The sequence below is a fragment of the Colletes gigas genome, unplaced genomic scaffold (genome assembly GCF_013123115.1).
Source record: "Colletes gigas isolate AHSC1104 unplaced genomic scaffold, ASM1312311v1 Colletes_gigas_Sc00059, whole genome shotgun sequence".
In the NCBI taxonomy this organism is placed as follows: domain Eukaryota; kingdom Metazoa; phylum Arthropoda; class Insecta; order Hymenoptera; family Colletidae; genus Colletes; species Colletes gigas.
This window is the reverse complement of record NW_025106688.1, coordinates 437,502-452,891: the sequence shown is the minus strand read 5'-3', so window position 1 is coordinate 452,891 and position 15,390 is coordinate 437,502.

Here is a 15,390-nt window from a genome sequence, read left to right as displayed (position 1 = left end):
ATGTTTGCCGCAAATGTTTGCTGCTAAACCGTACGGTCGGCTTTTCTAATACAATTTTTAAGATTCACCGTGAATATTTTTTCATGGATAACATATTTAATTGTACAACAAAAATATTTAACACAAATATTAAAAAATATATCTTCTTGGAATTTTCATTTGAGAAATAAGAACTAGAAAAAATATTATTTAATATTCTTTTTAAATATTTTTGTTTTTTGTTGCTCCAATATTATTTATTATCGCATATTATCTATTATGTAATTGACTCCTTCCTCGTGGATTATTTTTTATAAATAAAACCTTTTTATTTTATTTAATTTTTCATGGTATATTCTTCTTTCTTTTTTATAACAAATTTTCCATGGAAAAATATTCACGGTGAATCTTAAAAATTGTATTAGAAAAGCCGACCGTACGGTTTAGCAGCAAACATTTGCGGCAAACATGGTCTGCACGTTCGTCGATCGCAGGTAACTCCGAATCGCGCGAAAATAGGTTGCCCTACCTGAAATTTTTTCGGGGAGGGAAATGCAATTTGTCAGTCAAAATTTTTCACAGAACCTACGCGTTTCTGAACAGAAGCGAACGCACGCGATGGAACGCGTAAACGCAGAGGATTATCGTTCGTTCTTCGTTTTCGCGGACACCAAGGGGAACGCGAAGAAAGCCGCCCGCACGTATCGCGCCCATTATCCCAGCGAAAAGGAACAACAATTCTGAAGGGAGCAAGGTTCGAAGAAGCAACAATCCAGGAAGGAGCAACAATTCAGGGAGCAACTACCATTCAGGAAGGAGTAACAATTCAGGAGGGAGCAACATCCAGGCACCGTTATCAACCCAGGAAGGAGCAACAATCGAAGTAGGATGCAACGGAACACATCGGTATGTGAAAGTGAAAAGTGTTAATGACCGTGCGTGAAGTTTTTTCGGGGTGAGAAGCAGGTACAGCGATCGGGCCGTCCCATCAGCTGATTTTCGTTGGGGTTTTTGACCTTGCTGTGACCGACAGCGGTGCATTGGCCGGGCTCTATTGTCAGCGCAGTAGGTCAATTTGCAGATAAATGGGTAAGTCGAATTTCAATTATTTCTCTATTAACCCTTTGCATTCGAGGAATGTTTCGGTACGCAGAAATCCAGTCTGCTTTTTCAGTACAGTTTTTAATAACAAACGGTTACAAATGGTTCTTACCGTATTTATTTTAATTTTCTGATAATAATTTTTATTTTAATTTTAAAACACTCTGCCGAGAAGCGTCACTCGGTTGCGAAGGGTCAATTTCCTAAAAATACCGAGATTTTGTTCCTTCTTTCTCGGAAACAGCAAATACAAATAATTAATAAATTCCATTTAGTAATTTACGTACTAATTACCTAATAATTAACGAATTAGGTAACAGTTGTAGTGGTAGTACTTTTAATTATTTGTATTCGTTCCTCGATGTATGTTCAACGCGCATCTTGCTACCTACCCGGCGCGGTGGCTCTCCGAGGTCGGACGGCCCTGAGCGCGCGGAAGGCGAGGGACGTGATTGGTCAGTGTTTTTCGTTAATAATTCAAAAACGAAGCTCCATCCGACATTTTTGCAAAGGAAATTGTTGTTCAGAATCGTCTCACCTACCTCCGATTTCCGGTTCTTACACTATTTACGGGACACTCTGTATAGCGCATGATCGCTTGGTGTGGAAAGTCAACGAATCTTCAAAAAGCGCCCAGGTCTCGTTTTGAGAAATGTAAAGGCTGTCAGTCAGGATGGCTTTTGTTGTTTACTGATGATTCGAACGGGTGGTGATGCCAGGCCTGCTTTCGAGAAATGTAAGCGACGTCAGTGATGCAAGAGCGACAAGGAAAGCGGGTATCAGCCTGTTCTTCTCAGCTCTTCCGAAACTCTACGAGCTCACGTATACGCAATTGGGCATAGTGTGCGAAAGTGAGGAATGGGGAGTTCCTGGAGCCCCGATGTACAGCCTGATAACACTGATTTCGAGTCGCAAATAGAGCTGGTCGACCTTCTTTACAATTCGACCACTTAAGCGAAAGGTCGAAACGAAGAAAAACCGAGGAAATTCGAAGAAACTTTTCTCCCGAACAATTATCTTACGCTACACAGATGAGTCTTCGAAGTGCAGAAGTATAGACGCTTCGGAAGTTATAAAAGATATAACTTCACCTAATACATCAAGAGAAGATCTGTGGAGAAAGTTGTTGAAACAACACTGTCCAGTGATGCTGCTCTGTCACTGATAATTGAAAATAAATTATCCAAGAGGCAATATCTAGTATTGCGGACTACAAGTAAGGAAAATAATTGCAATTTATATCCGCCATACAACATGGTATTAGAAGCCAAAAGAAAATGTTATCCATCCGCAGTGGATATTACAATTACAGAATATAGTGCAGAGGTAAAACTGCAAGCTTTATTGGATCATTCAATTCAATGGATTTTGTTAATTCAGAATGACATTATTAAAATTTTGACCCCATGAAAGGTACGACAAATGACTTTGATTTGCAAGTGGGGATGTGATGGAAGTTCCAGTCAAAGTATGTACAAACAAATATTTACTGTTGATGGAAAATCCGATTCAGATATTTTTCTGACATCACTTGTGCCACTACAACTTACATCTGGAGATAAAACCATTGTATGGAAGAATGCAAAGCCATCATCCCCTCGATTTTGTAGGCCCATCAAGATTCAGTTTACTTAAGAAAGCACGGAAGTAAATATAAACGAAACAAAATATATTGAAGAACAAATCAAAAAACTTGTTCCCTTCGATACGATAATAGATGGGAAAGAAATTTCAATTTCGTATAAACTTGCGTTAACCATGATTGATGGTAAGGTATGTGTTTAATCCGAAGTCGAAAGGATCGTTCCGGAGTGGTAATATTGAACGTGGTGTGCCGACTAAACTAAATTGCGAAGGACCACCCCTTATTCAGGGGACTAACGAGACGTATTACTGTTGTATTGTATTTAAAACTCAACAAAATATACACTGATCAGATTAGGAACGGCTAGCGCACTATCTGTTTGTCAAATGGTAAGTAAGTACTTACGTAAGCAAGCAAGTAAGCAAGTAAGCGAATAATAAGGGCGAAATCATGGCATGCCGCCGTTTTTATACTGCTGACTGTTGGGGCGGGGGTGCAACGATGCCGACGTAGCTTGGCGTCCAAGGTGGAGGGTGCTACGTTTGGCAACTCCGGGGACTTTTCAACGCGTGCGTCAGCCCTTGGGCCCGCGCAGAGATGCCAGAAAAGCACCGCCGGGTGCACACGCTACATGCCAGATACGCGTACGTGAGCTCGTGGAGTTTCGGAAAGTCGACAAAGGCAAACTGACGCATGCCCTCTTTCTCGATTCTCCGAAGCTGCCCGAAGTAATTTCGAATCGCCTCGTGGGAGTCGAGAGAGAAAGGCTCACATTTGCCTTCTCGCTCTAAACAACTGAAATCCGACCTCCCGTCAACGGCATACGATTTGGATTCTCGAGCCGAGATTCTCGACTGCCCAGGCATTTTTACTTTCCGACCTATGTAGGCGCACATAAGCAAAGTACCCATAATGAAAAAAAAATTTTGTAAAATTTATTTTACGGAAATACACGTTTTAAGACCTCCTGATCATATTTTAATTATTGAAAAAAAAGAAATTTTTTTTTATTCCCATGTATGAGCACACATATGTATATTATTAATACGATTGAATATAAATAGCTGAATGAATTTAAATGAAACTTTACATTTAAGTTTTATGTTCTCATTTCAAAGGCGTGTGGACAGATTCAAATACGTGAACACTAAACGTAACGATGTAATTATATTATTTAATATTTACTAACTATTTAACATAAAGAACATAAAAGAAAGACATAAAACGTAAACGTAAAAGATCATAAACGTAAAACTGTGATTGCTCTCGACTAACGTTCGATACAGAGTGACGTTCCTGCAGTCAAAGTCGACCCTTCCTTATTCCTATCTTATAATAATGATCTAAACAAAACGCACGTTCGAGGCGCAGTCTCTAAAACGTATTTCAGCTTAAACCTAAACACCTCACTCGATACCTACTCTAGCTTAGACTAAACACTCCTATCGACGCAAACGATAACGGTTCTCCTAGCCACACACATACACTCCTTACAGATTATACCTCTTGTTTCATAGTTGTTCTGATATATAGGCATAATGTATAAAAAATCTTTTAAATGTTTCATATAAATCTTAGGACGAATTAAATTTTATATAAAAAAAATTATATAAACTTTTTCTCTATCTTCTCTAGAAAAGAAAACATTAAATGAAATCTTATACATTACATGCTTACTTAAATCGCATTGAAAACGAATACCACAAATGTTTTAGAATAATGTGCAAAATGTGATTGCGATTTTCCCTAAGACAAATTGAAAACTCGGTTCTAACAAGGAAAAGTTGGAATGGTATCCGATTTTGGGTTAGGTTTTACTTTGAGATATTATTAAAGTTATTACAGATACTTATCTTCAGAAATAGAAATACATTCAACAACCAGCGTGGCGTGAATGACAAGGTATTTGCTTGCAAGTTCCGAGCTTCTTCTGCTCTGCAGGTTCAAACCCTGCCAAAACAAATCTTTTTTTTTGTAGCATACGGGATAGAACAATAAATTTATTTTTTTTAGGATATTACACAGTGGCTCGATTCACAGACCTTTTCGCACGGGCCTCGTACATCGAATCGACTCCCGGCCACGCGCGCCGAAAACCGCGCCGCTCCTCGCGACACTCACTCTCACAGACACACACAGGCCCCCCTCCACCGACATCCCGCCTGACATACAACATTTTTATTTTTTCAATCATATTTTAATCGTACACTAAATGTGACATTATATTTTTGTCTGACCTTCGAATATTTTTTTTTTAAAGTTGAATTTAACCAATTACATTTAACATATGTTATTTTCAATGTACGAAGTACATGAATCTGGATGGTACTTTTCGTAAAAACAGTGAAAACATAACAATTTCAAGCACCACCTACATCTAATGAAAGTTCTGTTTTCACAGAAATAACAAAATTTTGTATTTAACTCTGATGGAAAGGCCGCTTCATTTACATTGATAGAATGTGAACGATTTTCGGATAGTCGTACCTTGTAGCTCGTACTTTTTACCTTATACTTCAGGTAAAAAGGGATATATGTAGCTGGGAAAAACAGTTTTATGACATTACCTGCTAACTTATGTTACTGTTCTACAATGAAACGCTATGTTTTGTACCTTTAAAAATATTCGACTATGTGCTTTTAAAATTTAAGATACAACCCATACTTTGTATTAAACTGGCAATCGGGATCACTTTTCCTTTGTTTCTAGTTAGTTCTATTTAGTTCGTCATAACCAATTGATACGGTTATTTCAAAACAATCGAGGAAAATCATTATTAATTAATTTCTGCAATTATTAATTCTACTGTTTTGTTTATGTTATAAAAGTAAGAACTCTTCTTATTGAAAAATACCACAGCGTGCACAATACTGGTAAAGAGTGGAATCTCATTTTAATTTATTAATTTTCAATCTTAAAGTATTTTGATTTTCAAAAATCGTATTGTGAGCCTTTCTCTCTCGACTCCCACGAGGCGATCCGAAATTACTTCGGGCGGCTTCGGAGAATCGAGAAAGAGGGCATGCGTCAGTTTGCCTTTGTCGACTTTCCGAAACTCCACGAGCTCACGTACGCGTATCTGGCATGTGTGCGTGTGCACCCGGCGGTGCTTTTCTGGCATCTCTGGTTAGCGGCAATGCATTTTCCAAGAGAATCGAAAGTAAGGACCACCGAAAGACACTCAGTCTACGATAGATTTATGACAGAGTTTTGGGGTGCATGTGGCCTAAAGAGCGAATGAGACTAAACAGGCCTGGCGTCGGGCGACGCGATAGCGGACAACCGCGTTGGGTCTCCTGCTAGCGCGTGTCAAGGCATTGATTGTTCAGGGATAGAGAGAGAGTAGTTAAAAGAGGCAGACGACCTGACGTCGTACTGCTAGAAAAATAAAGACTTTGTCCTGAAGGATCTGGCCACGGAGTGGGGAAGGCGTGGGACCTTCCGGTAAGAGCACTGTGAGGAACGGCACGGGTCTTACCCCAGAACCGTCAAGGGCAAAACTTCTAACACATATGTGTGCTCATACATGGGAATAAAAAATTTCTTTTTTTTCAATAATTAAAATATGATCAGGAGGTCTTAAAATGTGTATTTCCGTAAAATAAATTTTACAACATTTTTTTTTCATTATGGGTACTTTGCTTATGTGCGCCTACATAGGTCGGAAAGTAAAAATGCCTGGGCAGTCGAGAATCTCGGCTCGAGAATCCAAATCGTATGCCGTTGACGGGAGGTCGGATTTCAGTTGTTTAGAGCGAGAAGGCAAATGTGAGCTTTTCTCTCTCGACTCCCACGAGGCGATCCGAAATTACTTCGGGCAGCTTCGGAGAATCGAGAAAGAGGGCATGCGTCAGTTTGCCTTTGTCGACTTTCCGAAACTCCACGAGCTCACGTACGCGTATCTGGCATGTGTGCGTGTGCATCCGGCGGTGCTTTTCTGACATCTCTGGGCCCGCGTACAAACCATCGACGAAAACAAGGGAGGCCCAAGGCGCAGAGCCGCGCACGTGTGGGCCATCCTATAGTCTCTTGGGGCTGCAACCACTCGAGACTGCCTTCGCCAACCAAGTTTATGACACTTTGTCCCTTTTGTTTAGCGAAGCTCTAAGATTTTTTTTTGCCCATGCTGGCCTTGACGAAACTCTACAAACGCGGTTCTGTGTCATAAACCTGGTCGACTCACCGAAGCCCAAACAGTATGCAACGCGATCTCATCCACCTTGTCCACTCAACGCTGCTATTTGTGCGGAGCAACAGCAAAACAATTCAATGATTTTAATAAAATGCTGCAACAAGAAATTAATGAATGTCATCTTCGCTTTGGATTGTCAACGCTACATGCATGGATACGCTTTTTTGAATGTTGTCTGCACTTATCATACAAGCTACCAATAAAGAAGTGGCAAGCTCGCAGCACCGAAGAAAAACAGATAGTGAAAGACCGTAAAGAAATTATTCAACGAGGTTTTCAACTACAACTGGGGCTATTAGTAGAACGTCCGAAACCTGGATTTGGTAGCACCAATGATGGTAATACGGCTCGCCGTTTCTTTGAAAACTACCAAATATCTGCATCAATAACTGGAGTTGATGAAGATTTAATTAAAAGTTTTTTCGCAATACTGCAAGCAATTTCAAGTGGCCACGATGTAAATGTGGTCGAATTTAAAAAGTACGCTGTTGAAGTGGCAACAAGATTCGTAGAATTATATCCGTGGTACTACATGCCAACTTCGGTGCACAAAATTTTAATACACGGCCCAGAAATAATAAGTTACGCATTGTTACCGATTGGATAAATGTCTGAAGAAGCACAAGAACACAGCCACAAATATATTAAAAGCTTTCGGAGAGATTTTTCACGAAAATGTTCTCGTACAAAAACAATGGAAGATGTATTCTTGCGGCTCTTACTGTCGTGTACGTCGCGACAACACTGGTATGGTTGGCTCACGACGAAGAAGTATAAGCTGGTTGGTTTTTTAAATTATTTATTGCGTGAAGTGCGATTGAAGTCCACGGCGGGGAACTTTGACAATGGTTGTTTGGATCTTACTGATCTTCGGAATTTAGAAGTAATCTCTTTCGGATTTTTTAGAGTGCTCTCGGTCGTAGTTTTTTTTTTTTTTGGGGTTTCTCACTGTGTGTTTGCAGTACCGTGGGCTTTACTCCCTATAACCTGCAATTAGCATGTTAGGTTGGTGTTGTTGTGGAACTGTGTTGTGTAGTGTTTTATCTAATTAGATTTCATGTTTGGAGTTAGAGGGAAAAGTTTCAAAAACCTCTACGACAACTCTCGGTCGTAGCTCGCGGGCTACCTTATATACCTAATTTTGGTGGGTGGAGACGCCGGAGTCGGAATAGAAAATTGGGAGTGGTTTATCAGGATTGGCTAGTTGGGAAAAATGTAGGCTGGGACCTAGGAAAAGGAGTGGAGGTATGCATAGGGCTGTTTTGGAAAAGTAAAGTCGGTTAAGAGGACACCAGGGTAAGTGAAAACATGTGGGAAATATGGGTAGTCGAGCGGCGCCTCCAACCACCTAGCCGACGTCTGGCCTTGAGGGTACCACTTGCCCAGGCGACGAAAACTGCCTAATGAACAGGCGAGCAAGTGGTTGGGCCCTAACACTTGGGCCTACCCTACGTATTTTATTGCGTCGTGACGGGACGCTCGAGGGTCTGCGACGCAACACTTACTATCATCAGATCCATATACGGGTGTTCGGCTACCTCTAGCAAAAATTTTAATGAGCGATAGTAGAGGCCAAAATAAGACGAAAATCAAGAATACTAATTTGTTGATGGAGGCTTCGTTGCAAAGTTATTAACATTTAAAGTTCCGCTTGTAGAATGACAATCCAGTAAACAGCTGCGTTCGCGCGGACGGTTGCGGCAGGCGAGTGCTAGTGGTTCTCACGCAGCGTGAAAAATTCTTGAATCTTATTCAACGTAAGGTGTTCGCATTCCCATAAGTGGACAAAAAGCTAAGGCTGTCGATAATGTCGGTAAGCAGAATTTTTCATGCTGCGTGAGAACCACTAGCACTCGCCTGCCGCAACCGTCCGCGCGAACGCAGCTGTTTACTGGATTGTCATTCTACAAGCGGAACTTTAAATGTTAATAACTTTGCAACGAAGCCTCCATCAACAAATTAGTATTCTTGATTTTCGTCTTATTTTGGCCTCTACTATCGCTCATTAAAATTTTTGCTAGAGGTAGCCGAACACCCTGTACATCTAAAAAAAGAATCAAAAAAAAAAATGCAAGAAATTCACGCCGGACGCTCTACAACTATTACTTCTACCAATTACCTCTGAAGAAAGTACCGATGATGACACTGATGTGTCATCAAGTTCAGATGATACTTTTTAATAGTTTTGTTTTATTTGCAAGTGAATTTGTGGCAATTTTCTTAAGCTAGAGATATATGGATCGGATGCAATTAACAGCCGAAAGAACACATCTTCCACAGTTTTCATTCTCGACATTTTTCGTGAAAAGTCTTCACGAAAACGTTTTATGTATTTGTTTAATGTTTCTTGGGCGTCCTCAGATAACTGTCCGATGTGTAATAATGTAGAAGCTATGATGGCTGGTCCATGGATTAAAAGGAGGGTGTTAAGAAATGCCCATTTTTGGCATCGCCTGGAAATGAAAAATTCATGCAGGATCTTTTAGAGTGTTTCTCAAGGAACAAAAAATGTCTTTATCACTTTCCCGAGAAACGATGGGAAAGTTGTCAAAAATACGTTCAAAGTATGAATGTGATGATAATGGAACTAACGTATATTTTGCATTTCGTCGTCTTCTTCTTCGGATATCGAACTGCCCTCGAAATATTTAACGACTTTTTATACGTCCTGCGATTACTTCAACAGTATATTGATATTTTGTAATGAATTTCGATTCATTAACTTGTTCAACTGTTAGTGGTTTCCGAGTTTCCACTACAGAGTATCGAAAGCCACGATCCGCAAGGAAATTATCACCCGGTTCAAAGTATCTTAATCGACAGTATCGAAGCGTCTTAAAAATGATTAATAAGAATCATTAATTGAAACTAATAAATCTTACTGACTATTAAATTAACGGACAAATGAATTAAGGGTAGTAACCAATTAACGCCATTTTATTTAAAACGAAACTGCATTCACGACACTCAAATAGTTTAAAATACTTTGTATATGTACTAATTGATAAAAGTAAAACCGCACTGGAAGCCATACTTGCACATTCATGTGGATGCAAAGTCGGAGCACGCGTTGTTGGGTGCTGTTCCCATGTAGCCATGATTATATGGTACTTTGCATTTGCTCGATTTCATGCTTCTATTCATCTGCCTGCTGAGTTCCTTACTACGTATTTCGAAGACGGTTCGATATCCGAAGAAGAAGACGAAGGAATGTAAAATATACGTAAGTTACGTTATCATAACATTCATACTTTGAACGTATTTTTGTCAACTTTCCCATCGTTTCTCGGGAAAGTGATAAGGACATTTTTTGTTCCTTGGGAGACACTCTAAAAGATCCTGCATGAATTTTTCATTTCCGGGCGATGCCAAAAATGGGCATTTCTTAACATCCTCCTTTTGTCAATTAAAATAGGCATACAATACATGGATATAATTCTACAAATTTTCTTGCTGTTTGTATGGCATATTTTTTAAACTTCTCAACGTTAATTTCATGTCCACGTGATATTACCTGCAATAATACGTGGAACCGTTGAATTAAATTTTTGGCCGACACCTTGCACTCGTCAATGAATTTTCAAAAAAACGCCGGAGTGTGTTGCCATCATTGGAGCTTCCAAACTCAACTTTTGGTTGGCCAACAAGAAGTCCCAATTGTAAACGAAATTCCTTTTGGATTATTTCTTTTCTGGTTTCAAAATCCTTCTTTTCTTCTTCGAAGCTAACTTGCCACTTTTTAATTTCTAACTTCTATGATAAATGTAAGAGGCATTCCAAACTGCAAATCCATGCGTGTAATGTGGATAGCCCAAAACATAAATTTTCCTCATTAATTTCCATTTGTAACATTTTATCTATTTCGTTAAATTGTTTTCATGTTGCTCTACATACAAAACAACGCTGAGCTGATGAAGTAGTGGTAACAGCATTGCAAACTTTGCCATCTGCCTTTGTAAAGGCAAGTGTCGGCGTTATTGAAATTTCCTTTCCATCTATAAGTGTGTCGAAAGGAACAAGCTTTTCTCTTGCTGTTTGATATTTTCAACTTGTAATACGGTGTTCTCTGTACTTTCTTGTAAATTAATGGCCTACAAAATTGTGGAGATGAAAATCTCGCATTCTTCCAAACAATAATCTCCACCTTTGTCTCTGGATGAACAGTTATAAGTTGTAATGGCACCAATGACGTAACGAAGATGTTCGCATCTGGTTCATCATCAGCATGAAATTTTTGTTTATAGATGCTTTATCCAGAAATTCCATCACAACCCCATTTGCAAATCAGGCTCATCTGTTTAACTGCCGTAAAGGGCAAATTCTTAATTACATCATTCTGCGTGTGCAAAATTCGTTTTGCGGTGTGGTCAAATAAAGCCTGCAATTTTATTTCGGCAGAACACTCTGTTATTGCAATACTACTTCTATCTGGATAGTAATCCTTCTTAGCTTGTAACACAGCTTTGTATGGTGGATACAACTTGCAGTTATTTTCTTTAATTAGAGATCGCAGTCCTTGATATTGTCTCTTTGACAATTTTTGTTCAATGAGAAGTGATAGAGCTGAATCGCTTGAAAGAGTCGTTTCCTCAATGAATGATACACATCTTCTGTATTTAGAACTTTTCATTTGATTTCCTAAAGTTATTTCTTTTATAACAGCTGCAGCGTCCACTTTCCCTAAAGCACGGAGGCTCATTTGAGTAGCGTAGGATAATTCTTCTACGGTTGAAGATGAACGAATTTCTGCTGTTCTTCTACGCTTAGACCTAAAATATAAGTAAATAAGGGAAAATCAGGAATTGAAATAATAGAGGAAGGAGAATAATAAATGATTACGCAACTATACGTATCTGTCACTGCAAAATGCGAAATTCTGTTCAGGGATGACCACTTTAACTGTATATATCATCCTAAATTATTTTTTACCCCAGTTTAATCTTTCCAGCAGCAACGTAATGTACACGCACGTACAAACGTATCAACATATCTTGTATTCATAATGTTACATTTCATAGGCCGATTTATATTATATTTTTTTAATAATATTTATAGTAATTGTGTGACGCCTATTTCAATGTTCATAAAAAGTTATGAAAAAACTATTGCTGGATATTCGTAAACAGTACGTTTATTTGCTTAACTGTACTTCGGAATTAGTGTTTGGGTGTCAGGTATACTTGCATATTGACCTCTCCCCGACTTGTAATTTGTAAGCAGGTATGAAAAAGGGAAACAAAAATGGCGAGTGAGTGACTAATTGAGTGAAAGGGAGAGAAGAAATGAGAGACAGAGAGAGAGAGAGAGAGAGAGAGAGAGAGAGAGAGAGAGAGAGAGAGAGAGAGGCGAACACACAGGAATCAACGACAAACACGAGCATTTACATTTTTAAACATTTATTAAAACTCGAGAGGCAGACATGGGCAGCATTTCTTTGCTAATTCTGTTGCATAGCAGTGTCAAATATTTACTCCAATTGGTTTTTTAGCTCAGCTCCACTTAACTCATAAACTTTTTCCATTTATTGTAAATTCCTACGTCATTCTTTACTTGAATTTTTATAAAAAAGCGTTACTAAATTATTATATGTATTTTGTATGTATTGTATGTGCTTTGTAAGCATTAATCTTTGCAATGTATCTGTGAATTCTACTTACCTTCAGCTGTATTTTACATTTTGCCGAATCGAAATTGATGCACTACGAACTAAGTTACAGGTTTTTTTAATGAAGTCTTTCTTCGCTGGGTTTGCGAGCTAGGTATTGCTGAAACGAAAGTCAATTTTCTATTGACATACCAATGCAGGTAGATGCGCTCGGCCCTCTACCCTTTGTAATTAAACGTATAAACTATCAGTAATAAAATTCGATACTCTTTTGGCCAACTTTACGGGATTTGGGACCACTGTGCAAAGGCGTTAAATTTATTAGTTCAACCGGCAATGTTAATAACAGAATCCAGCACAGAAAGCGACATATCTGTTAATGAATATGATTCCGATGATTCTGCTTGAAACTTAGCAGTATATATGTAATTGGCGTAAGATGTTTTGGAGTCATTTCATTTAATAAATGCAATTGAATATTTATTTGTAATTTTTCCTTTAATTCGTAATCAGCAACCTCAGAAACCACTATGTATCAAATAGGTGATTCCGACATTTTTTGCGCATATGTGTGAGCTATATCTGAGCCGCCATTTTGTTTTTTTTAATCATGACTTTTGATTCGTAATCAGCGACCTTGATAACCCTTACCTACAAATTTTTAGCTAAATTGAAGAACTCCTTCATATTTTGGTCAATTTTTCGGCATTTGGGACCACTGTGCACCGGCCGGATTCGCGGGAGTCATGCCTAGTTTACCGATGCCAAATTAAATGGTGAGAGGTTTTTCGTCTAAAGCTGTACGTTAGTCTGCACGAGCCCGCTGTTTTGAAAGCATGAGAGTGGGAGGGGCACTCTCGTAACCGTTCCGCCGCACCTATCCAAGTCAATGACCAGAGTACTGTGTCGACCACCGCTCCCGCTGTTCTTACTCGGGCCCTACCAACGTCGCTAACCTTCTAGCAGCGGCGGTAGGGTATTGCCACAGCCCGCTCCTAATTCGGCGATCACCCTATTTTTTTTTTTGTATCTGATAAAAGAGGGGGGCCTCTTGGTAGTAGTGCCGGACTCTTACCGGCTAAAACCCCACGATGACCGTCCCCCGGCACTGCGGCGGGGGACCGGGAACTCTAGTGAGACATCACAGAGTCCCCCGCCACGCCTTGCCTGTTGGGGCTCAACCGGGAGGAAGGGCGACGTATCCTTCCCCCCTCCCCCTGATTTCTCCGCCACGGACGCCAGGTCACCCGACGCCCGCTGTCCCGGGGCTGTCACCGGTGCTCGGGCCCTTTGCACCACACACCTGCAGCCACCAGAAGCGGCCCGCCCCTCCCCCGGCCACAAACGAGGTGGCTAGAGGTGCACGCTTACGCGCCGCCCTACCTCTTGGAGGTCCCTCAAGATCTCAGGGCTAGTAGACGGGGCCAGGGGGCGAAGATCGCCTCGCCCTGGCCCACCTCCGAGCCCTCCCGCGCCGAGCGAGATGCGCGGCGACATAACTATCTCGCAGAAGGAGGCCACCACTTGTCATGTCCTCTTGCTGGCCACCATCTTGCCAACTACTGTGGCCAGACTGCGGCCACCACCCACCACCTACCACCCACCTATCCCAGTCAGTGACCAGGATACTGCGTCGACCACCGCTCTCGCCGTTCCTACGCGGGCCCTACCAATGTCGCTAGCCTTGTAACAGCCGGTAGGGTATTGAACCTCCTTCCCTGTCAACCGTTATCACCGAGCGCATTGTCCGCCGACCGCTCGCGCACCGCGCTGGCACCGCCGAACGACCGACCGCGCTCCCCGACATCACCGGTCTGCCCGGCCGTTTCGCCGAATCCGTGATTGTCCGCCGTTACATATTAAGCGTTGTGCTCACCCGCGTCAGATATTAAGTATTGTACACCGTTAGTCCGTAAGCACCCTCCGTTAGCCAGTAAGCACATGTACGTCCGTCGTTCTCTAGATAGCCATGTCTGTCCGCACTAGCCTGTACCATTTGCGTAAATAAAAAACACTTTTCAATACCAACATCGCCTCCGTCACTCACCCGCACCGAACCCTGGCTAGCCGGTCGGCAAGCGCTACCTTCCTCGACGTCCCCCGAACCGAATCGAACCGTCACCGGGGGAACGGTTACAAAGTTAATAAAAAGCATAAACGTGATTAAAAAATATTGTTTATGTCACTCCTCTTTGTTTAAATAGTAAAATTGTATTAATAAATTTTATATTACTATAATAGAATTATATAAACTCAATATAATTCCAGCGTTATCCCTCGATGAAAGAACACTGTGGCACTAAACATTGATTGAAACTTGATTACACTGATTGAAACTTGATTGATTATTGGTAACAACCAATAACTTTATACTTTGAACCGTTCAGTACGAGTCTCTGAACGAATCTGTCTTTCTTTGGAAGAAATTTTGAGTTGCAGGTGGATAAAATTAAATCGATTTGACGATTGACGATCACGATTGAAATGAATAACGCTGGAAAGAGACGAGCGGTGCGATGCCGTTGCAATATCACACCGCTTGTCTATTTCTAGCCTAATCTTGTTAATCATGTTAATCGCACATGGCGATTGACACCTACCTTCATCTTTAATCGCTCACGACGATTAACGTGTCATAATTATTTAAATTGGCTCGTTAAGAAGGTCATGTTCGTTTCCGTTCGCGAACGTCTTTTAAGATTAGCGTTCATAGCAGTAAATAACATAATGTATGAAATTAGTAGATAATGTTCTACTCAAATATACGGGGTATTTTACTCTTAAGGAGCATATACATACATACATATGTATGTGGCGGCTCACATTCCACTCGGAATGTTGGCGCCTAGGAACGTCAGGCGGCACTGCAAGCGTCAGGAAAAAGGTTTCCACTCTTGATAGAAAAAAAGCAGAACAACAGAAGATAG